The following is a 22,691-nucleotide window of genomic DNA, read 5'->3' as shown; positions in this document are numbered from 1 at the left end:
AAGTTTAAAGTCTCTCGAATGTCCCACATCTCACACAGACGGGAGAAGGAAGAAAACTCTCCCTGCCATGCCTGACCACAGTCCGACTCTGAGTCGTCCGAAAACTTCGAGCCTCTGATCAGCCCTCCGACACCGAGTATCGAGCACCATCTCTATCCAAACGCTTCGACCTCAGCCTCGGTCGCCAACAGCAGGTAAAGCCGGGGATTTTGGGGCCTTCCCTCTGGAGATTCTTGATCGCACAGAAGCAGCGGCAGCAAACCAGCATTTCAGAAATTTCTCCAGATGTTCCTCTGTGCTTTCACATCTGTCTCCGTCAAATCAGGATTATTCTCGGCCCCTATTTAACAGATACGATATCATTTCACCGGAGAGCTGCGCGCACTGCGTCACGTTGCCATCTTCTCCTCCCGCCGATGTGAGAGTAACAGATGAACTACCATCAGAATTAAAACAATAACCTGGCCAGCCACTTTGCTGAAATAATCTCAGCGAGCCTCCCCTGGTAAAGGAGAGGAAGTGAGCTGTGTTTGAGCCAGGGCTTTTCCAGCTCAGTGCAAGACCTTGTCTCACAGTGACATTGCCATTTGCCAAAAATAACTCCTGAGGCTAACCCTCAATGGACAAAACTTTGGGTGGTTTCTCACTTGCCCTCAATCTCTCTGTCTTTCAATTTTGTCCTTAAAGGAGCATCGTTAAATTGGTACTTGTAACACTATTTATTGACTGATTGATTGAGATACAGCATGAAACAGGCCCTTCTGGGCTTTTGAGCCGCGCTGCCGTCAATCCCCTGATTTAACCCCGGCCTCATCACAGGACAGTTTACAATGACTAATTAACCTCCCAATCGGTTCGTCTTTGGACTGTGGGAGGAAACTGGAGCACCTGGAGGAAACCCACGTGGTCACGGGGAGAACGTACAAACTCCTTACAATCAGTAGCGGGAATTGAACCTGGGTCGCTGGGAACTGTAAAGCGTTGCGCTAACCACTGCGCTACCTGAACAATCTTCGCTGCATTTGCCGGTGCACAATGAAATCTTCACCACTGACCTTCAGGGACCTGCCCTACACGCTGCCTCTTCACATTCTCACTCTGCTCTGGTGGACAATGACCTCTGCATCGGCTGTCTGTCTTGCCGAGTTTACCCGACTATACTGGGGGAGGGAAACAGTGTAGTTGCACCTCCTTGCAACTACACTGTTTTCCTCCCCCAACTAACGTACCAACCGGTACGTCCTTGGACTGTGGGAGGAAACCAGTGCACCCGGAGGAAACCCGTGTGGTCACGGGGAGAACGTACAAACTCCTTACAGGCAGTGTCGGGAATTGAACCCTGATCAATTCCGTAAAGTGTTGCGTTACCAGCACACTAGCACGCCGCACACCGCCCCATCCCCCCCACCCCCAATAGGAGGGCTGTTCACCTCCTCATTCTCCCAGTTTTCAATAGAATCTATTCCTGACTCCACTTCTGCCCTCACAGAGTCAGAGAGCGTGGAAACCCCCTGGTCACAGGGAGAACATTTCTTGTTGGCATTTACAGGATAGAGTATACAGCTGGGATATCTATTTTCCCTAGGGTCAGAATGTCTAATAGTAGAAGGAATGCATTTAAGCAATGCACACACAAAATGCTGGAAGAACTCAGCAGGCCAGGCAGCATCTATGGAAAAGAGTACAGTTGATGTTTCGGGCCGAGACCCTTCTTCAGGACAGTAAAAAAGAAGTCAGATAAAGAAGGTGAGGGGAGGGAAGGAGGAAGTGCAAGGTGGTAGGTGACAGATGAAACCGGGAGAGGGGGACGGGTGAAGTAAAGAGCTGGGAAGTTGATTGGTGAAAGAGATAAAAGGATGGAGAAGGGGGAATCTGATAGAAAACCATGGGAGAAAAGGACGGTTGGGGGGGGGGGCACCAGAGGGAGGTGATGGACAGGTAAGGAGATAAGGTGAGAGAGGGAAATGGGAATGGGGGAATGGTGCAGGAGGGGTAAATTACTGGAATTTTGAGAAATCTCTGGATTTCCAGCATCTGCAGATTTTCCTGTGTTTGGAATGCATTTAAGGTGAGAGTGGATGAGTTCCATATAACCAGATAACAATTCCAGCACAGAAACAGGCCATCTCGGTCCTTCTAGTCCATGCTGAACTCTTACTCTCACCCAGTCCCACCGACCTGCACTCAGCCCATAACCCTCCATTCCTTTCCTGTCCATATATCTATCCAATTTAACTTTAAACGACAACATCGAACCTGCCTCAACCACTTCTGCTGGAAGCTCGTTCCACACAGCTACCACTCTCTGAGTAAAGAAGATTCCCCTCATGTTACCCCTAAACTTTTGCCCTTTAACTCTCAACTCATGTCCTCTTGTTTGAGTCTCCCCCACTCTCAATGGAAAAAGCCTATCCACGTCAACCCTATCAATCCCCCTCATAATTTTAAATACCTCTATCAAGTCCCCCCTCAACCTTCTACGCTCCAAAGAATAAAGACCTAACTTGTTCAACCTTTCTCTGTAACTTAGGTGATGAAACCCAGGTAACATTCTAGTAAATCTTCTCGGTACTCTCTCAATTTTGTTGACATCTTTCCTATATTTCGGTGACCAGAACTGTATACAATACTCCAAATTTGGCCTGACCAATGCCTTGTACAATTTCAACATTACATCCCAACTCCTATACTCAATGCTCTGGGTTGAAGGGAGATGTGTTGAGGCCAGTTTTTTGTAACAGAGTGGTGGGTGTCTGGAATGTGCTGCCAGGGTGCTGGCAGACACCAATACGAACAGAGGCATTTACCACAAGAAGCATTTGAGGAGGCACAGGAATGTGAGAAGAATATGGATATTGTTTAGATAGAAGGGACTAGTTTAGTAAGCATTTAATTACTTGTTTAATTAGTTCAGCATAAGTTTATGGGCCAAAGGGTTTGATCCTGTGATGTACTGTTCTATAATAGCATTTTGTCAGAGGAATTATTTTGTTTGCTGGCCATCTGGGTGATACACTACGGTCATGTATACTGGCATCTGTGCAATCTCACCACAGTACACACACCCCCTGACATCTTCCCTGATGTCCTTTCTTTCTATTTATCTTCAACCCCCCTCGGTGACCCCACCTGCCTTTTTGACAACCTTGCAGGGCCTTGCACACCTTCCACTTCAATAAACCTGTTGCAGCAAGTGGAAGGAACTGCCGTTGATTTCAGCCGAATGCCATCTCGACAGCGAGGCACTGGTCACTCGTCACTGCTTACAACAGCAAGGTGTAACAATACGCAAGTCAGACTTCACTGCGTGAAAATCTGACGGCAATTCCACTGGCACGTTCGCAAACGAGTCATGAGAGCAGACGCGACGAAGGCATGAATTCTTAACTGATTACTACACTCGCTGGTCTACACTGGGGCATTGGCGGTGGAGAGAGTCAGCAGAATCTGGCCATTCAGCCCATCAAGTCTGTTCTGCTATGGCTGATTTTTTTGATGGTAATGCCTCAGAAAGGCGGCGTCCATCACTAATGACCCCCATCACCCAGGACATGCCCTCTTCTCATTGCTGCCATCAGGGAGGAGGTACAGAAGCTGCAAGACTCACACTCAACGATTCGGGGGCAGCTTCTTCCCCTCTGCCATCTGATTTCTGAATGGACATTGAACCCATGAACACTACCTCACTAGTTTTTTTTTCTTTTTGCACTACCTATTGAATTTAACTATTATACACATACGCTGTAAATCACAGATTTTATTATTTATGTATTGCAATGTACTGCTGCCACAAATCAACAAATTTCATAACACATGCCGGTGATATTAAACCTGATTCTGATGTCCTCAAACCCATTCTCCTGCCTTCTCCCCATAACCTTTGACATCCTTACTAATCAAGAAACTATTAACCTCCGCTTCAAACATATCCAATGACTTGGCCTCCAAAGCTGTCTATGGTAATAAATTCCACAGATTCATGGCTGAAGAAATTCCTCCTCATCTCTGATCTATTCTGAAGCTGTGCGCTCTAGTCATAGGCTCTCCCACTATTGGAAACAACCTCTTCAAATCCACTCCATACAGGTCTTTCAATACTCAGTAGGTTTCAATGAGATTTCCCATCAAATATTCCTTATATGTTAACGTGTTTCCTCCAGGTGCTCCGGTCTCATCCCACATCTCAAAGATGTGCAGCCGAGGGTTAGCGAGTTGTGGGCACGCTTTGCTGATACCGGAAGCAAGGCAACACTTGCGGGCTGCCCCTAGCACGTATTTGGACTGCGTGTTCATTGACAGAAACAATCCATTTCACTTTATGTTTTGATGTTTCAATATATATTTGACAGACAAAGACCTGTCTACTCACCTCTTCAATCTACATCTGGACCAAGGCTGTGGTGACATCTGCAGTCACAAAGGCCTCAGTCAGGACTTTGTCAAGGTCCAATGAAGGACTTGGGTCCAAAGGGTTACGGCCCTTGTGATTCAGGATAACCTGGAAGATTTGATATGAAATTTTCTTGGCAATGGCAGGTAATGGATGATGACCAAGGGTTGTTGTTGTCTTTGAAAGACTGTGGTCAAAGGTGTACCACAGGGATCAAAGTTCAAAGTAAATTTATTTTCTAAGTTTGTATATGTTACCATAAACTCCCCTGAGATACATTTTCTTGCAGGCATTTATAAGGGTGAAAGAAATACAACAGAGTTTACAAAACAAACTACATAAACAAAGGCTGACAAAGAATATGCAAAAGAAGACAAACTGAGCAAATAGCAAATAATACTGAGAACATGAGCTGTAGAGTTCTTGAAAGTGAGCCTGTAGAGGTTGTAGAATCAGCTGAGAGTTGTGGTGGGTGAAGTTATTCACGCTGGTTCAGAGGCCTGATGGTTGTAGAGTGAGAGCTGTTCGCAGACAGTTACTGCTGGAGTTCCAGTTCCAACACCTCCTGCCCAATGGTAGTGGTGAGAGGAGAGCGTGACCGGTGGGGTAGTGCCTGGTGATGGATGCCACTTTCTTGTAGATGTGCTCGATGCTGGGGAGGGCTTTCCTGTGATGGACTGGGCAGCACCCAACACTTTCTGTGGACTTTATAATCCCTGCATGTTGGTGTTTCCATACCAGGCCGTGTTTCGGCCAGTCAGCATTCTCCCCACTGTGCATCTACACAAGTCGGTCTAAGTTTTGGCGACATGCCTTCATTGCTGGGACCCTTGTTCCTTGTTATGCAGGTCGATCTTAAAAGTGTGACCATTAGTTTTGTTTGTCCATGTACATCGGGACAGTGAAATTTGTCATTGGCATCAATGACCAACGCACTTAGGATGTGCTGGTGGGAGCCCACAATTGTCGCCGTGCTTCTGGCGCCAACATAGCGCGCCCACAACTCAGCTACCCTAACCGGTACGCCTTAGGAACATGGGAGAAAACCTCAGCACCTGGAGAAACCTCTGATGAGCCCTGCGACTTGCTGTAAAGTGTTGGGCTTCAGGGTTTCTCAAATTAATCGTTAAGCCCAGGTGCTTTCGGTTTAATCTTGTCAAGTTAATTGTAACTGGCACTATATGATTAATTATGACCTCGAAAAGATGGGGTTCATTTACTCATTATTATCATTTGAGTTAATTGATAGATTTCCTCCACAATCTAATTGTAAATTTTTGGTACATTTATTTTCTTGCTGGCGGTTGATGTTTGTCTTTAGAAGCTTTTTGTATGACGCATTGCTCCGGGGTTGAACACCTAATGGGGTTTTTTTTCCCACTTTTTCTTGCTTAGTAGGGTTTTTTTATTATCACCAAAAATTTTTCAATCTTTAAAATAATGTTTTTTTTTCCCTAAGACATTGTAAGTGTTGCTTACTTCGATGTACTTGTGTTATTTTTGAATAATGTAATAATAAAAAGATTTGAAAAAGAAAGATTAATTATGACCTCATTCTATGATTATTTAAAGGGGACTCTCGTTGGGTCCTTGTGTGTTTGTGGAGAATGTCCCACCTCAGGGTGTCGCTCGGTCATGGCGCCGATGCCCTGTTGGTTTTCCTGTGTCTAAACCCTTCCTTCCGTCCCTTCACAGGGAGTCTGCTGTTCCTCTGTCCCTGGGTTAAGTTATTGCCAGCGCTCACTGTGACTGGGTCCAGTCCTACCAGCGAGACCCACGCAGTCATGGAGGGAAGCTATAAACTCCTCACAGGCCGCAGCGGGAATTGAACCGCTAGCGTGGTGAAGTGTTGCAATAACTGCTCTGACACCCCACTTTCAGATACGAAAGTAGGAGTGGCTCACAGGTTTGCGGATGTCGCTAAGGTTGTGGGTGCTGGCAGTGAAAAGCGGAATCCTTGGTCTTGGCATAGCATACGCACATTGGGACAGAGTGTTTCAGCGGCAGGAATCACCGGAGAGGCTGGATGTGTTTTCTTTGGAGCTGTGGAAACTGCTAATTAATCTGATAGTCACAGAGTCTTAGAAAAGTACAGCACAGAAAGAGGTCCATCAGCTCATCTCACCTGTGCTGAACCATTTAAACTGCCTACTCCCATCGACCTCCCATAGCCCTCCATACACCTACTGTCCAATATCTATGGCTTCAGGTTGTAGACACCTGTTTTAAGAATGTTTGAAGAACAGCTTCTTCTCCTTCACCATGAGATTTCTGAACGGTCCATGAACACTACCTCACCATTTTTCTTTGCAAAATTTATTTATTCTTGCAACTTAGAGTAACTTTAATGTATTGCGCTACACTCCTGCCACAAAACGCCACATTTCATGACTCATGTCAATGACAATAAACTTAATTCTGATTCAGTTTTGGAGAAAAGTTTCTTACCCCCTACCCTGTCTATGTGCCTCATAATTTTATAAACCTCTATAAGTTTCAGGGGAACATGAGGGGAAACTTTTTCTCTCAGAGGGTTGTGAGAGTGTGGGATGAGCTGCCAGGACAAATGGTGCATGCGAGCTCGATTTCAACATCTAAGAGAAGTTTGGGTAGGCACATGGATGGTAGGGGTATGGTCTGGGCGCAGGTCGATGGGCTTAGGCAGTTTTAAATGGTTCGCCATGGACTAGATGGGCTGAAGGGCCTGTTTCTCTGCTGTACTTTCTATGTCTCCATGGTTATTCTAGTAACATTTTTCTATAATCCATGTGCTTATCTAAGAGTTTCTAATATATCTCTAATGTATCTCCCTCTACCATCACCCCGGCAGTGTGTTGCATGCACCGATTACTCTCTGTTTAAAGACCTCACATCTGACATCCCCCTATCATTTCCACCAATCACCTTAAAACTGTGTCCCCTGGTACTGGCCATTTCTAGCCTGGGAAAAAGTCTCTGGCTGTCCACTCTGTCTATGCCTCATCCTCTTGTACACCTCTGTCGAGTCACCTCCCATCCTGCTCCGTTCCAGACAGAAAAGCCCCAGCTTGCTCAATCTCCCCTCATAAGACACGCTCTCTAATCCAGGCCGCATCCTGGTAAATCTCCTCTGCACCCTCTCTAAAGCTTCCACATCCCGCGGGTCAATTAGCATCTGTGTGGGGCAAGAAACAGAGTTAAAGTTTCAGGTCAGAGACCGTTCATGAGAAGTGAGAAAGAGACGAAAAGAGATTATTTTAAGTTGCGGAGAGGGGAGGTGAGTTTTGGTCAGCACTTTATCGAAGACAAAAAGGGGAACAAAAAAACCGCTGATGACAATCAAAGCAGAAGAAACAGACGGAAATCTCATCGGAGAACAGAGCAAAACTCCTTCGACACTGTAGCACCAGGTTTTGGTTCACATCTAATCGAAAAGGGACACCGTTGTGAATGTACAACTTACTTATCCAAGTCTCTTACTTCTGAACATACACGTAGTGGCCACTTTATTAGGTACATCTGTATACCTGCTCGTTAATGCAAACAATCAGGTAGGATATCAACCTCTCTCTCAATGTCCAAAAAACAAAAGAGCTGATTGTGGATTACAGGAGGAACGGAGACAGACTCATCCCGAGCAACATCAATGGGTCTGCAGTTGACAGGGTGAGTAGTTTCAAGTCCCTCGGTATACACACCACCGATGACCTCACCTGGACTGTACACACCGGCTTTGTGGCAAAAAAAAAGTACAGCAGCATCCCTTCCACCTCAGGCGACTGATGTATAATTTCAGGATGTATATTGTATACATTTCTCTCAGGAGAATAGCCAGACTGGTTCAAGCAAACAGGAAGGCAACAATAACTCAAATATCAAACATCACAAATCCTGCAGATGCTGGAAATCCAGAGCAACATGCACAAAATTCTGTAGGAGTTCAGCGGGTCAGGCAGCATTTATGGAAATGAATAAACTGTTGACAGTACAAGCCGAAACACTGACTGTTTATTCCCGGTTGGCTCTGGGGGTGTCCTTGTGTTTGTGGAGAATGATTTTTCTTGCGGTGTCATTTGGTTGTGCCTCCAATGTTCTGTTGGCAGTCCTAAACCTAACCCTTTGTTTCCATCTATACATGGGAGTCCATTGTTCCTCCGCACCCGGGTCCAGTCCTGCCAGCAGCTACCATAACATATTCCGGCGACGTACGGTTAGGGTTCGTGAGTTGTGGTCATGCTATGTTAGTGCTGGAGGCACTTGCTGCCTCGCACAATCCTCACTGATTGGATTTAATGCAAAACGATGCATTTCACTGTATGCTTCCATGCTTCGATGTACATGTGACAGATAAAGCTAATCTTTCCTCTCTTTCTTTCTTCTTTCCACCTGCCCTCTCAAGTAGACACAATGGATCTCAACCTGTTTTTAAATGCAGAGTGAAGAAGTTCTCTCAAGTCTTCCAGCCAAAGCACCACCAGTGCCCCTCAACATTATTAAAATCATTGTTTGATGACGGTTATCTTCACAAACTTGCGAGGTGCAGGAGCCATGTATCTGCATTTGTATTTTCTAACTGTATTGGATTTTGTGTCGTGCGTTTATTATGAGTAGTTAGTCATGTGGGTTGGAGTGTGGTAGAACTGAAGGAAGAAGAAGAAAGCCCTTAACTCTGAGTGGAGTTATGAGGACGCCGTCATGACGGCGTTTTTTAGCAGGCTTTCTTATTTTTACGGGACTGAGTTGCTAGCTCGACGCTCAACCCAGCACAGATGGAAAGCGTGCAAGGGAGCCAGCTGGATTCGAACTCGGGAGCCTCTGCTCCGAAGTCCGGCGTTGATGCCACTACGCCATCAGCCGGCAGGTAGAACCAAAGAGTTTAGTTATATATTCCTAGTTTGTCTTTAGTTTAGTCCAGTTTTGATAGAGCTAGGGAGTGGGCCAGGGCTGATATCTTTTTGCTGACTGTTGAAATATATTTAGTAACAGTTCACTAACGTTTAAATACACTAAGACGATTAACGTTGCTAGTTTTAGTTTCATTAGTTTTATTGCTTCAGGATCAAGCTTAGTCAAGTTTATTGTCATTTAACTATATGCATGTATACCGTCAAACGAGACAACATTTCCCCGGACCAGGGTGTAAGGAACAGTAGTACACATAACACACAATAACTTAAGAAAGTAAGAATTAAATCCACAAATGAATTATGCACAGATAAACAAAGCGAAGTGCATAAATTAAATATTGTAAGGTACAGAACAGATTGACTAGTGACACTTCAAATGTGATGTGGCAGGGAGTTCAGAATCCTAATGGCCTGAGGGAAGAAACTGTTTCCATCCTGACTGTTCTTGTCTTTATGCATTGGGGTCTCCTGCCTGATGGTAGAAAGTCAAAGAGGATGCTGGATGGATGGGTGGGATCCTTGATAGTACTGAATCCTGCGTATGCAGTGCTCCTGGTAAATGCTCTCACAGTCCTCTGTAGGGACTTCCGGTCTGAGGCTCGGTTGCTTCCACACCAGATGGAGATGCAACTTGTCAGAAGGCTCTCAATGGTGCTCCTGTTAAATTCAGTTAAGATTGTTGATTCTTCTGGTTTCTTAATAAATTTATTTTACTGATTGAGATACAGCGCAGAGTAAGCACTTCTGGCCCTTCAAGTCACATCACCCAGCAATCCCCCAATTTAACCCGAGCCTAATCACAGGACAATTTACAATGATCAGTTAACCTACCAACCATCTTTGGACTGTGGGGGGAAACCAGAGCACCTGGAGGAAACCCACACTGTCACAGGGAGAACGTACAAACTCCTCGCAGACAGCAGCAGGGAAGGACCGAACGTACTTTCTTCGACTTTACAACCTTGCTGCTGTGGATAGTGCATCATACAGTGCCAGTGTGTCATACAGTGCCAGTGCATCATACAGTGCCAATGCGCCCCACACCACTGTGCTTAATGCGCGGTTCTGATTTGTTCTCAAGGAACCGCTACACTAGGTGTAAACTGGACGGTACGTCTCCTGCATTGCAACACTTCAAAAATATTCTTCAGCTTGTGAAGCACTTCAGTGTACTGACAAAGAACTTGGGAAATTCAAAATTTGCTCGTTTATCTTCACCTTACAAATAAAGAATGAAGAATGTCTTGTGAGAGTAGACCTTGAGACCATAAGATATAGAAACAGAATTAGGCCATTTGGCCCATCGTGTCTGCTCTGCCATTTCGTCATGGCTGATCCATAGGTTGAGCGAGCTAGTGCTTTTCTCTTTGGAGCGAAGGAGGGTGAGAGGTGACTTGGTAGGGATGTACAAGATGATAAGAAGCATAGATCGAGTGGATAGACAGAGACTATTTCCCAGGGTGGAAATGGCTAATATAAGGGGGCATAATTTTAAGGTAATTGGAGGAAGGTGTAAGGGTATGTCAGAGCTAAGTTTTTCTAGACAGAGAATGGTGTGTGTGGAACGCCCTGCCAGGAGTGTTGGGAGAGGCAGATATATTAGGGGCATTTAAGAAACTCCTAGATATGCAAAGAAAAACGGAGGGCTATGTGGGAGGAAAGGGTTTGATTGGTCTTGGGGTAGGCTAAACGGTCAGCACAACATTGTGGCCAAAGGTCCTGTATTGCGATGTACTGTTCTATGTCCTAAGACTCTTTTAGCACAGAGTGCTCTGTTGGTTTGTTTTACATTGTGGAGACCGTAGCTATGTGCAGCGCTCTGCCTATCCGTCCACACTGATGCTCTCTCCCGGTCTCGGCCACACCAGATTAGCTGCTGCTTCACGCTCCGTGCATTCGGCAAAATGTGCTCCGGAAAAGCGCTATTCAGCAGAAAAAAAAAGCAGCAAACACGATTGCCTCAGGAACTGCGGGCAAGTGCGAACGAAAGCTTCAACTGCCGTTGACATAATCACATGGGCCCGCACCGCAGGGCTGTGCAATTGATCGGAAGCCATCTGTGTTTCAGCTGCAACTTCGGCTCTTTTCAAAAAGAGAACTGGTACTTCTCCAAACCTGACGGGAACTGAAGTGAGAGAGGCACTGCCGAGCACTTTGAGGAACGTTAAATGAAAGGAACAGACAAATTATTTTGCAGTCACTTCAGTTCTCCTGGAGTGCAAAGTCATCAAAAGAACCAAATTATGCTCTGGCAATCCAACTCCAAGTAACATTATGCAAATACCATTTGCAAGGCACCTTTCTGTGTCTATTCGCCCCACTCTCATCAGGGAGGAGGCTGCAGAGTATCCACACCAGGACCAGCAGACGCAGAAACAGTTACTTCCCCCAAGCCATCGGGTTGATCAATGCCTCCACCTACTAACTCACCACACCACCCCCAACACCACTACTCTATCATTTTTTGTCAAAGTCACTTGAAAAATGGACCAAAGCCACTGAGAGGGAATTAACAATGTGCGGCACATTTCCAAGTCTCCAAGTTTCAAGTCAAGCCAAGCCAAGTTAATTGTCATTTAGCTATATACATGTCAAACGAGACAACGTTTCTCTGCACCAGGGTGTAAAGCACTGTACTACACATAACAAACAATAACTTAGGAAAGTAAGAACTAAGTCTACAAATGTATTGCGCACAGATAAACAAAGTAAAGTGCATAAATTACACATTATCTGGTTGGAAAAAGAATTGGATAAAAGTACACTCAATTCTTTATTATGAAACCAACAAAGATGAATTATCTTATATAGCGATAAAAACTAATGGAACTAGTGTAACAACAGAGAAATTAATGATATTAGTGATAACAGAATTAGCAAAATAAGCAGTCAACAAAAAATATCCAAGTCCCTACTAAGTCTCTTTTTAACTAAACTAACGAGAACTGAGGGTGAATATGTGACTATGCTCGTTTACATCTAGCACACCCAACCCCACATGACAAATTACTGTAATCCATAATAAAAGTTGGAACAAAACATACAATACAGACAGAAAATACATACAAGGCTCCAGTGGTCACCTTATGTACTGATACCGCAGCTCGCGTCACTTTCTGTACAGTACATCAAATCAGTCAGTGCATATAACCTAATCGAACGTATTTATCTTTAATGTGTTTTTATTGTGTTTTTATGCCTACTGTGTGTTTTTTTTTTGTGCTGCATCAGATCAGGACTAAAAATCCTTTTATTCAAGTTGAAGTTCGTGGGTGTCAGCACTTCCAAGGATCTCTCCCGGGCCCGATGCATCAATACAGCCACAAGGAAGACACGACAGCGGCTATATATGAGATTTGGTCTGTCACCAAAGACACTCACAAATTTCTACAGATGTACCGTGGGGAGCGTTCCAACTGGCTGCATCACCATCTGGTATCGGGGGGTGGGGGGAGCTACTGCACAGGGTCGAAATAAGCTGCAGAGAGTTGTAAACTCCATCGTGGCCACTAGACTCCACAGTATCCAGGATATCTTCAAGGAGCGATGCCTCAAAAATGTGGTGTCCATCATTAAGGACCCCCATCACCCAGGACATGCCCTCTTCTCAGTGTTACCATCAGGGAGAAGGTCTGAAGACACACACTCAATGATTCAGGAACAGCTTCTTCCCCTCTGCCATCTGATTTCTGAATGGACATTGAATCCATGAACACTATCTCATTTGTTTGTTTATGTACTGCTTATTTAATTTACCTACTTAATATATAAACTTACTGTAATTCACAGTTTTTTTTCTCTATTATCATGTATTCCATTGTACTGTTCCTGCAAAGACAACAAGTACCTGATTCTGATTCTGATCTTGCACTTCTGACGACAAACAATCCTGAATCTTGAATCTGTCCTGACACTCTGACTGTCCCTTACCCTCTGACCTGTCCCCTACACTCTGACCTGTCCCCTGCACTCTGACCTGTGTCCCCTACACTCTGACCTGTCCCCAACACTCTGATCTGCCTTCACAAACGATTTATAGTTATGCGGCTGATGAATCTTTGGCAGTCTTGAATCAACCAGGGACATTCTGTGTATGTTTACAGGATTGAAAACACTCCGCCACAAATGAAGCTTTGCTGTAACATACATTTGAAATAAATAGCCTTTGGCAGAAGGTGAGGAAAAGAGAAATGCATTACCATATGCCAACCTCGTATCTGGCAGTGCCTTTAGCTGGTAATTATCCAGGTACCAAATGTTCCACATCTTTTTTCCAGCCAATACTTTAATCAAATTGAAGTCAAATTCACGCGACCATGCAAGGAGATTGGGGAGGAACACTTTATATGTTTCGAAAGCAGGAAAGCAGCATCCATCATCAGAGACCCCCACCACCCAGGACATGCTCTCTTCTCACTGCTGCCATCAGGAAGAAGGTACAGGAGCCTCAGGACTCACACCACCAGGTTCAGGAACAGCTACTACCCTGAACCATCTGGCTCTTGAACCAGAGGGGATAACTTCACATGCCCCATCATTGAAATATTTCCACAGTATATGGACTCACATTCAAGGACTCTTCATCTCATGTTCTCAATGTTTGTTGCTTATTAATTTATTATTATTATTTCTTTCTTTTTGTATTTGCACAGTTTGACCAACCCTCCATTGGTCAGGGTCGACCATGGATGTTGCATCCTATCTGTCTGGATACACAAGCCAGGGTAGGACAATATGGAGAGGAAGCTGTTGCCCATGTAGCAAGTTCCCCCTCTCCACACATCTGATGAACCCAAAGGAACAGCAGAAGCCGATACAGTTTGGCACCAGCAGCATTACAGGAGTTGCCAGTCAACGTTAAACTCAACGTAGGACTGCCTTAGGGACTTCAGCTCTGGACTTTTCCTTTGGGGTTTACTCCCGAAGCCTTTCCCATGAGTGGGTACAGCTGCAAGGCAGCGGAGGTTTGGGATCAGAGTTTTCCTTCTGGGTGAGCTGCCAACCACAGCTGATCTGCCTGAAGTGACTGGTTTTAAGTCGTGGGTAATGAATCTTTGGCAGTGTCTTGAATCAATTAGAGACAGAGTGTAGGTTTAAGAAGAAATCAATCTCATAAATATATTCCCCTTTATTCTGAACCAATTCCACCAAGTTCCAGATTCCCCCACCAGTGGAAAACAGCCTCTAAACATCTACCCTATCCAGTTCCATCAGAATTGGAAGAGTTTCAATAAATTGGTTAATTCATTTTTTATTGTCACACGTATAGTGAAAAAATTTCTTTTGCATGCCGTCCATACAGGTCATGTCAGTACATTGAGGTAGCACAAGGGAGAACAATGACAGAATGCGGAATAAAGCGTTACGGTTATAGAAAGAGTGCAGTGCAGGCAGATCACCACGAGGTAGGTTGTGAGATGATGCACTTTGGGAACTCAAAGAGGGTTAGGGTCAAAGAGGACTTCTGCTGTGAAATGTGGGGCAAAAAGCAGGGGTCACCAACCTGGGGTCCATGCACCCCTCAGTTCATGGCAGGGGTCTAATACGTTAAAAAGATTGGGAACCCTGGTATAAAGGAACGTTGATGGACGGGTTCAATCCCATCGCTGCCCGTAAGGAGTTTGTATGTACTTCCTGTGACTGCGTGGGTTTCCTCTCAAAAAGTTCTAGGTAAATTTATTATCAATGTTCGAGATTTGGGCAATGGGTGGAGATACGTCCCTACCAAAGGAGGTGGTAGACGCTACCTCTTTCCGCCAGCCTGCAGGTCACCCTCAGGCAAGGTGTAGCACCTGCTTAGCCCACCCCGACCAGGGTCACGTGAAGCCACGGGAGCAGGTGGTGGATGGTCGTACGAGCAGCTGGTGCACATCACAAGTCCTGGTTATGTGACCACGGACACCAAGCAGACAATCTCTGAAGAGTATTGATAATGGCTGGGGTCACCCGTCTTGTAAAGACACTGCCCAGAAGAAGACAATGGCAACCCACTTCTGTAGAAAAATTTGCCAAAAACAATCATGGTTTAGAAACAATCACAGCCTATAGGATCAGAGGGGTCTCTTTTCCAACCATTGGGGATTTTATCAGGAACACTGCATACACAGGGCCCTTAATATTATCAAGGATCCCACCCATCCATCCAGCATCCTCTTTGACTTTCTACCATCAGGCAGGAGACTCCGATGCATAAAGACAAGGATGGTCAGGATGGGAAACAGTGTCTTCCCTCAGGCCATTAGGCTTCTGAACTCCCCGCCGCATTGCATTCGAAATGTCAAAGGTTAACTTGTTCTGCAGCTTACAATATTTAATTTATGCACTTTACTTTGTTGATTTATGCATAATTCACCTGTAGATTGTATCCTAACTTTAATAAGTTATTATGTGTTATATATTATCCTGTTCTTTACACTCTGGTCCAGAGAAACGTCATTCGTTTGAGGGTATACATGTACAGTATGTAGTTAAATGACAATAAACTTTTCTTGACTTGAAGGACCATGATCGCCTATGTTATAAAACACGGCACATAATGAACGAACGATTCTACTACCTTCTAGCTGTAATCTTTAACCCCTTTACCAGTCAAGAACCTGTCAATCTTTGCCTTAACTACGCCCGATGACTTGGCCTCCACAGCTCTCTGTGGTTGCAAATTCCACAGATTCACCACCCTCTGGTTGAAGAAATTCCTTCTCATCTGTCTGTTAAAGGGATACCCTTCTATTTTTGGGCTGTGCTCTCAGATCCTGGACTCTGCTACCAATGGAAACATCCTTTCAATATCCCATCTATTCAGGCCTTTCAGGACTCAATAGATTTTATTGATATCCCCTTTTCATCTGTCAGAATTCCATTGAGTACAGGCACAGGGCCATGAAATTCTCCTCATATGTTAAGCCTGGGATTATTCTTTTGAACCTCCCCTGGACCCTTTTCAGAACCACCACCTTCTTCCCTAGATACAGCACCCACAATTTCTCTCAGTGCTCCAACTGAATTCTGACCAATGCCTTATAAAGACTCAGCCGTACATCCTTGCTTTCATATTCTCGTTCTCAAAGTGAGCGTTAACATTCCATTTGCCTTCCTTACCACTGAGTCAAGCCGCAAGTGACTGCGTAAAGCAGGGGTTCCCGAGCTGGGGTTCACAGACGTCTTGCTTAAGGTCCGCGGCATCGGGAACCTCCTGGCCTAAAGGAACAAAGACTCCCGAGTCCCTCTGCAGCTCCGTTTTCTCAACTCTCTTCCCACTTTGGAGAAGAGTCTACACCTTTATTCTTTCCACCAAAGTGCATAACCCTGCACTTCCCTGTACTATATTCCATCTCCAAAACAAGAAATTCTGCAGGTGCTAGAAGTCCAAATCAACACACAGAAAATGCTGGGAGAACTCAGCAAATCCGGCAGCATCTATTGAGAAGAGTCCTGAGAAAGGATCTCGGCTCGAAACGACATTTCCATAGACTCTGCCTGACTCGCTGAGTTCCTCCAGCACTTTGTGTGTGTTACTCTATCTTCCATCTACCACTTCCTTGCCCATCCTCGCATGTTATACGTTCTACTTGCTGAAATTCTGTGCAGTCTGAAACTGCCGTTGAGTTACGCCTGATAATTTTAAAATATTCTCAGTGAAATTTACCTCAAGCAGTTCATGGCAACAGATTTTAAGACTTTAGGAAAGGGTGCAAAGTCTAATGTTATGCAAAGAAGCAGTATTCTGTTTGACGTACAGTGGCAGGCGCCGAAGGGCTGAGAAGTTGATTCAGTCATCGCCTTCCCTTTAAACAGCGGGAAGCAATTACATCTGGACGCCCACCCTGCCACTGCAGTGGCCCACACTGAGGCACGATGTTACTTAAAGAGTAAAGACTCATAAACCCTAAATAAAACTGCACGGTGGACTGTCGGCCTGGTGCACTCACTGGGCTGGTAGCTGTTGGGAAGGTTTAGAATATTGCAGGTCCAGTGATAGCTTTAAGAAGCAATAGTTTAGACAGGACTGACTTACTCCGAATTACGGCTACAAGTTACGTTCTGCAGTGCCGTCTGCTTCACGGAACATCCTCATCCAGTCCCAGTTACCATCATTCAAATCACCGTTCCTTCTTTTTCTCATGCACAGAGGCTCTTTCTGATGCTGTCTGAGAGAATATTCTTTAGCTCTGAGCTGGTCTGACAGTGACATTCAGCCAGACTTCCTGTCTTGCTGTGGCTCTCATTCAGATGGGATTTCCTGCACTGTGACAGGCGAGGCGCTGAGGTTCCACTTGGGCTGACCAGCAGAATTAATTGAGGCCACCGGCTTGCTGCGTTCGACTTGTTAAAGATACATCTCAGTCCTCTGCTGACAGACAGATGAAAATGGACCAGCTTTGCTCACTGTAAGCAAGAACAGTGTTCATAAGCACCTTTCACCATCTGAAGGTTTTCAAAGACACCTCACAGCCAAGCAAAAGTTTATGGACGGTACTCAGCATTACAATATGGAAAAGACAGTAGCCAAACTGTGCGGAGGAGCAAATTGAGAACATCTGAGGTATTTTTGATCTGGAGGGGGTGCTGGCAGGGTGGAGATACGTCTCTATCAAAGGAGGTGGAAGGTGCTTCTTCCCTCCGCTAGCCTGCAGGTCACCCTTGGGCAAGGTGTAGCACCTGCTTAGCCCCCACCTCCCACGCCCCCCCCCCCCGATCAGGGTCACATGAAGCCATGGGAGCAGGTGGTGGATGGTCGTATGAGTCCTGGTTATGTGGCCACTGATGCCAGGCAGACAATCTCTGAAGAGTATTGATAATGGCTGGGGTCACCCGTCTTGTAGAGACACTGCCCAGAAGGTGGCAATGGCAAACCACTTCTGCAGAAACATTTGCCAAGAACAATCATGGTCATTGAAAGACCACGATCGCCCACGTCATATGACACGGAACATAATGATGAGGTCATATGACACGGCGCACAATGATGAGATGAGAATCTCCATCAGCACAGGAGCACCACAAGGCTATGTTCTTCTCACTTCATACCTACGACTGTGTGGCTAAGTACAGCTCCAACACCATATACAAGTTTGCTGATGACACCATTGTTATGGGCTGTATCAAAGGTGGTGATGAATTAGAAAACAGGAGGGAGATTGAAAATTTGGCTGATTGGTGTAATAACAACGTCTCACTCATTGTCAGCAAGACCAAGGAACTGGCTATAGACTTCAGAAGAAGGAAACCATGAGCCAGTCCTCATCAAGAGGATCTGAGGTAGAGAGGATTGGCAACTTTAAATTCCTGGCTGTAACTATTTCAGACGATCTGTTTTGGACCCAGCACGTAAATGAAATTGCAAAGAAAGCACAACAGCGCCTCTACTTCCTCAGGAGTCTGCAGATATTAAACACAACATCAAAAACTTTGATCGGCTTCTACAGGTGTGCAGTGGAGAGTGTATTGACTGGCTACATCATGGGCTGGTATGGAAACTCCAAGCCTTTGAACGGAAAATCCAACAGAAGGTGGTGGATTCTGCCCAGCACATCATAGGTAAAGCCCTCCCAACTATTGAGCACATCTACATGAAACGCTGTCAGAGAAAAGCAGCATCCATCATCAGAGATCCCCACGACCCAGGCCGTGCTCGGCAAATCTATAGAACAGGCTCGATGAAAGATCAACCAGAGTGCAGAAGACAACAAACTGTGCAAATGCAGATATAAATAAATAGCAATAAATAACGAGAACATGAGATAAAGAGTCCTTAAAGTGAGATCATTGGTTGTGGGAACATGTCAATAGATGGGCAAGCAAGTGAGGTTATCCCCTTTGTTCAACAGCCTGATGGCTGAGGGGTAGTAGCTGTTCTTGAACCTGCTGGTGTGAGTCCTGAGGCTCCTGTACCTTCTTCCTGATGAGAACAGCAAGAAAAGAGTATGGCCTGGGTGGTGAGGATCTCTGACGAGGGATGCTGCTTTTCTCTGACAGCGTTTCAATGGTTGGAAGGCTTTTACCTGTGATATACTGGGCTGAATCCATTACCTTTTGTAGGATTTTCCATTCAAAGGCATTGGTGTTCCCATATCAGGCCGTAATGTAGCCAGTCAATACACTCCCCACTACCAGACATCCCACCCTGCAAAAACTCATTGCAGGGAGGTAGCACCATCAATTTGCGGGAGACTCCCGGGAGAGGTGGGATGTCTGCAACAGAGTAGCTCCTTAGCAGCTGGCCAGCTAGTTTAAATAACGTTAGCTGTGCTAATGAACAAATGACACCTGTTAAACTCACCTCAACATGTCTTTTACAGTCTAACTCACCATGGGCAATAGAAAAGTCACTGTTGCAAACAGTGCAGCGAGCAACACTGTCATTATTTCTGACCCCTATTAGGCAAGGGTACACTTTAGTGTAGTCTGGGGTGATGTACGTTTTATATATTTTTTTGGAACACTCTGCCATGGCACTCTCATGCTCTCTCACACTCTCGCGCTCTCTCTCGCTCTCTCGCTCTCGCTCGCTCTCAAAAATATCGATTTCTGGGATATTGTATATAATTTCCAGGCATCAGGGAGCCACTATCAATATGCAGGAGACTCCCGGAACTTCCAGGAGAGGTGGGATGTCTGCACTACACATTTGTCGAAGTTTTAGATGTCATGCTGAACCTCCACAGACTCCTAAGGAAGTAGAGGCGCTGATGTACTTCCTTAGCAATTGCACTTACATGCTGGGTCTGAATAAAAATTTACTTTATTTAGAGATACAAAGTAGAATAGGCCCTTGCAACCCAATGAGCCAAACCACACAGGAACCCCCAATTTAACCCTAGCCTAATCACGGGACAACTTACAATGACCAATTGACCCAGTAATCAGTAGGTCCTTGGACTGTGGGAGGAAACCAGAGCCCCCAGAGGAAACCTATGGGCACACTGGAAAGATGTACAAACTTCCTTACAGAGGACACTGGGATTGAACTCTGAACTCCGAACTCTGATGCCCTGAACTGTAATAGCGGCGTGCTCACCGCTAGGCTACCATGATGCCTCCTTGTTGCAGACTTGAACCTAGATCCACAGCCCAGCATCAGGAGGCGGAAGTGAGACCACCTTTCTTTCTCACCAATGTACAGAGTGCAAGTAAAATCACTCAAAACAATCTAATCTGAATGTCACAAACATGAGAGATTCTGCAGATGCTGGAAATCCAGAGCAACACACACAAAATGCTGGAGGAACTCAGCAGAACTCATTCGGGGAAATGACTAAACAGTCAATGTTTCGGGCTGAGACTCTTCTTCAGGACTGGAGAGGGAGGGGGAAGATGCCAGAATAAAAAGGTGGGGGGAAGGGGAAGGAGGATCGCTGGAAGGTGATGGGTGAAGCCAGCTGGGTGGGAAAGGTCAAGGGCTGGAGAAGAAGGAATCTGACAGGACAGAGAAGTGGACCACAGGAGGAAGGGAACGAGGAGGGGACCCGGGGGGAGGGGATAGGCAGCTGAGACGTAAAGGCCAGAGTGGGGAATAGAGGGGGAGGGAAAATTTGATCTCTATTTGCCAGGCCAGGCAGGTTCCCAGTGATTAAGTTCCTGCTCTGGGAGGTGGTAGTCAATGACTCTTGTCTCCAATCGACAGAAACCGGCAGGTGGCATGCATTAGGCAGTCTCCTGCTGCAGGTCTCCCAGTGCGTAGCCCAGGCAGCTCTGAATGCAAGCTGCAAGAGAATTCTCTGCGGAAGGCATGTGGGATAAAATCCCTCAGAGCTAACTCCGCTCAGAATTAACCCATGGCTGTACGCTACAATCCTGCCTTACGTCAGAGATATGTACAAGTCATTTCGGGTCATTTCAACGCACCTCAGTCAGAGGTTGAATCATGAAACATACATTGGCATTTCTAAACCTCTCCCCTGTCTGTAACACTGGGTAAAGAACTGCAAGGTGTTGTACCAATGACTTTAGTGACTGAGACACAGTTCAAAGTTCAAAGTTCAAACCACATTTCTTATCAAAGTACAAATACCATATCCAACCTTGAGATTCGTCTCCTTACAGACAGCCACAAAACAAAGAAACCCAAAAATGCATTAAAAAAGATCGTCAAACATCCACTAATGCAGAAAAAAACACAAATCGCGCAACAGTTAAAGTAGGAAAATAACATAAGTTCACGAGAGTGAGGCCACAGCCACGAAGTCAGTCACAGCTGATCCTGGGGCCTGTTAGCTGCAGGCCACAGCCTCAGTTCAGCACAGACAAGTAAACCTCGTGGAGCAGTGAGCTAAACACTGGTATGTCCCTCGCCCCTGGCCCTGACACACTGACCTTTTTCAATTTGGCCCGGCACTTAAATTGGCCAAACAACGGGTCAGTCCTCGCTGTTGCTCTCGGGCCCTGGCCCCCCCGCCGGTTCGATTCAGCCCGCACCCGAGCTTCCCAATCTGGCCTGATGCTTAAACCAGCCAAACGCCAGCTTGTTCCTTGACCTTGGGTACGGGCCCCATCACCACGACTTTACCGCACCTTGGCTCTGCCACTTCAAATCAGCTCCAGGTCCACTCCACCAACGGCCATCCATCGGCTCGTTCCCTGCTCTCCCGCCCAGGCCCCACTACCACGATTCAGTTCACACACACCACGCCCCAGCCATCCCGTACCTTTGACACTTCAGTTCACACTCCAAAACTGCCAGGTCGTACAGGTGTTTCAAAAGCTCAACTCCAACAAAGAAGTTCCAGAATATTGATTGCAGTAATCGTTTCCCAGAAACAGTGTGATTAATAAGGTATTTAGTAGTTGTGTTTGCTGCCAGCTAGTCGTCGCTGTACTTCACCAGCACTGTCTTAAACCAGAAGGTTTCTGGTCTAGTGTCCTAACTTACATGTGAGGTGTTGTATGCAGAGCCCTCAGCTTTGCCAATGATCCCTCCCATCCATTCAACAATCTTCAGGACCCCTGCTATCAGGCAGGAAGTACCGTAGCATTAGGACAAGAACTGTTAGGAGGGGGAAACAGCTTCTTCCCCCAGATCGGGTGGTTACTGAGCTCCCTGCTGCCACCCAGGTCTCAATGCCAGTTGTGTTCTACCATTTACTTTTTAACTTGTGCCATAAATGCACCTTATTATGTGTTAATTTATTTGTGGTGATGTTACTTTATGTTTTGTGCGGGCGAGTTATATGTAGTGTGTTGTGCACCTTGATCCGGAGGAACATTGTCTCGTTTGGCAATATACGTGTTACAGTTGAATGGCAATAAACTGACCTTGAACTTGACCTTTGGGAAGATAAACCAGGGTAGATTTACAGAGTGAACAGCACATCACTGAAGGATTGCTCAAGATTTCCAGCAACTGCAGAATCTCTTGCGTTTACACGATTGCACCTCTTTTAACTTTCAGTAATGCTAATTCTCAAAGCTCCTGCATT

General features: G+C 45.7%; 1 protein-coding gene across 6 annotated transcripts in view; it reads right to left on the bottom strand.

Moving 5' to 3' along the window:
* The window catches only part of LOC134339015 (tyrosine-protein kinase Fyn-like), a 299,324-nt gene that overhangs the window by 117,539 nt on the left and 159,094 nt on the right, over positions 1-22,691 (bottom strand). The window contains exon 1 of one of the 6 annotated variants that reach the window (XM_063035256.1): positions 17,291-17,509. The exons of the other annotated variants lie outside the window; for them this stretch is intronic. The gene's annotated coding sequence lies outside the window, so the exon portion shown is untranslated. Of the gene's footprint in view, positions 1-17,290; positions 17,510-22,691 lie in introns of those variants that run through there. 6 annotated transcript variants of the gene reach the window in all.

This window comes from Mobula hypostoma, chromosome 28, assembly GCF_963921235.1.
Source record: "Mobula hypostoma chromosome 28, sMobHyp1.1, whole genome shotgun sequence".
Classification (NCBI taxonomy): domain Eukaryota; kingdom Metazoa; phylum Chordata; class Chondrichthyes; order Myliobatiformes; family Myliobatidae; genus Mobula; species Mobula hypostoma.
This window is presented reverse-complemented; position numbering and strand designations above follow the sequence as displayed.